Source organism: Myotis davidii, unplaced genomic scaffold (assembly GCF_000327345.1).
Source record: "Myotis davidii unplaced genomic scaffold, ASM32734v1 scaffold1988, whole genome shotgun sequence".
In the NCBI taxonomy this organism is placed as follows: domain Eukaryota; kingdom Metazoa; phylum Chordata; class Mammalia; order Chiroptera; family Vespertilionidae; genus Myotis; species Myotis davidii.
Genome location: NW_006298631.1, coordinates 6,442 through 8,925, shown reverse-complemented (window position 1 = coordinate 8,925; position 2,484 = coordinate 6,442). Strand labels below are relative to the sequence as shown.

The 2,484-nt window shown below is 43.4% G+C and overlaps 1 pseudogene; it reads right to left on the bottom strand.

Annotated features, from left to right (window-relative positions):
* Positions 1–1,071: 1,071 nt before the first annotated feature.
* Positions 1,072–1,983, bottom strand: LOC102768576 (annotated as a pseudogene).
* Between the last annotated feature and the right edge of the window lie 501 nt (positions 1,984–2,484).

Below are 2,484 nucleotides of genomic sequence, written 5' to 3'. Positions count from 1 at the left end.
TCCATGTAGACAGTTGACTGGTTGTGTAAAGCACATGTTTGTGATGGACAAGTTGTTTGTCTCACAGAACTTCATGAGTTGTTTCCCTGCTTTGTGTCTGACTCCCAGTCCAAAATTTCCAGTGACATTTGATTCTGCTTTATTTCCTACTTTTACATTCTAGTCACCGATTGTTATCAGCATGTCTTATTTTGATGTATGGTCAATTTCTTCTTGAATACTTGCATAAAAGAACTCAATTTCATTTTACTCAGCTCAGTAAAAAGGAAAGTGAGGGAGGGAAAAGAAGAATAGGAAAATACTGCAATAGTCTAGCACAGTGATGGCGAACCTTTTGAGCTCAGCGTGTCAGCATTTTGAAAAACCCTAACTTAACTCTGGTGCCGTGTCACATATAGAAATTTTTTGATATTTGCAACCATAGTAAAACAAAGGTTTATATTTTTGATATTTATTTTATATATTTAAATGCCATTTAATAAAGAAAAATCAACCAAAAAAATGTGTTCACGTGGCAGAGGTGTCATAGGTTTGCCATCACTGATCTAGCACTTCCTTCTGCTGTGCAGTGTGTGGGTCCAAAACCCACATGTGTTGGGTCCCTGATGTCACAATCACCAATCATCTACCAAATGTAAGCACCCCTGTGATTCTAAATTCTTTATAGGTATTATTAATTAAACTTAATTTATTCCTCAGCACGTGTGTGTAATGTAGGTACTATTTTCTTTTTTTTAGATAAAGGTGATGTTTTAATTACACATAGATCTTCAGATAACTTGATCTTTGGGACTAGACTTTGTACAAAGTCAAGCAATACATAGAAGTACACAAGTGACACAGGCAAGACTCTTGCTTCTAGAGAGGAGACAAGATATCTACACTTCATGCTCAAAGTACTGTTTTATTCTTCTTAGATAGAAAGCTTAATTTGCTCTGGCCTTCAGAAGGGCTCTAATCCAGGCCCGTATTTCTTTTCAAGAGATGTCCTCTTCATCTGGGAAACCAACAAGTGCAGCCTTTCAGTCTTGCAATAATCTAATTCGTGATGTATATTAGATTTGTGCAGGCAGGGAACACACATGAGAGAGGGCTGCTTTGGTGGTGCTGGTTTTGGTGGTACGTCTTTACTGGATTTTGGTGACTACATCATGGATGGAGGTGGCCACATAATCTAGGTTTTTGGTGGTCAAGTCACACATATTGATTAGATCACTTGGCAGCAGATAGATGTGCTTTTCACTGACCAGATAGTCAACCTGCTTGGTCTTCAACCCCGTGAAGCTGAACATTTCAATTTACTCAGTGATATGGTTCCAAGTTCCAAGGGTCTGGAGGGCTTATAATTGTGCCCATAGTTCAGATCTCATGGTCAGAATATGTACAGCCATTGTCTTCACATTACCTGTTCATTCCTTAAGGAGCTCAGGGTTAGAGAGGGTAGTGGCCATGATCCACACTCCCTGGGCAGGGATATTAGACAAGGTAATTTGCACATATTTATGTGAGAAAGAGCCTTCTGCATGCTGTCAGATTCTTTTGCAACCATGATCACATTCCCTATGTGCTCATTGTAGAGCCCAAAGATTTTGGAGAAGGACTGGGCGCAGAAGAGCTCAAATCCTTCAGGCACAAAATAGCAAATGTCCCAGGCATCTTTCTCTAGGTTTCCAGATGTGAAGACCTGATAGGCTGAGTCAAAGAAAGGAAACAGAAACCGGCCCTTTATGACTGAGGTGATCTCCCTCCACTGCTCTGGAGTTGGGTTGGTTCCAGTGGGTTGTGTGCACAGGCATGGAGGACTAAGATGGAACACTCAGGAGCATTCTCCAGATCCTTCAGAAAACCCTGAAGGTTAAGTCCTCTTTGCTGCATCTCAATAGTGATAGGATCCAATGTCTTTAAATGCAGTGGCAGTAAACACAGCATTGTGATTCTCCCAGTGTTGTGGCAGAATGCACAGGGGAACGATCAGCCAGCATTCTGAGGCAAGAAAGCTTAACTTTTATTTCACAGATCTGCTAGTCCACGGGAATTCCGGATTCACAGCCTGAACTGAACTTGTGGGAAGGCTCTGACTTACATATCTCCTCCTGTGGCAGGCCCCTGAGGATCCCGCAGCCCCCGCCTTCCCCCCCTCCGCCCCACAAATCATTCTTGGCAGGGCCTTGGGACATGCTGCAGGGGAGTTCTGATCCAAAGCCTGAACTGAACTCGTGAGGAGGCTCTGACCTATATATCTCCTCCTGTGGTGGGCCCCTGAGGTTCCCGGCAGCTCTGCCCAAGTCAGCTGTGATGGGGCCTTGGGGTTAGGCTCTGCAGCTCCACCCAAGTCAGTCAGAGTGGGGAAGTAAGGCTACAGTTGTAATCAGATACTGAACTAGGTTGCAAGCCCCCCAGCCACTTCCAGCCACATACATTTTCCTTTTTATTACCCCCCTCTTGTTCCACAAGCTATTTTTAGCCTTGGGGATTACAAAAGAC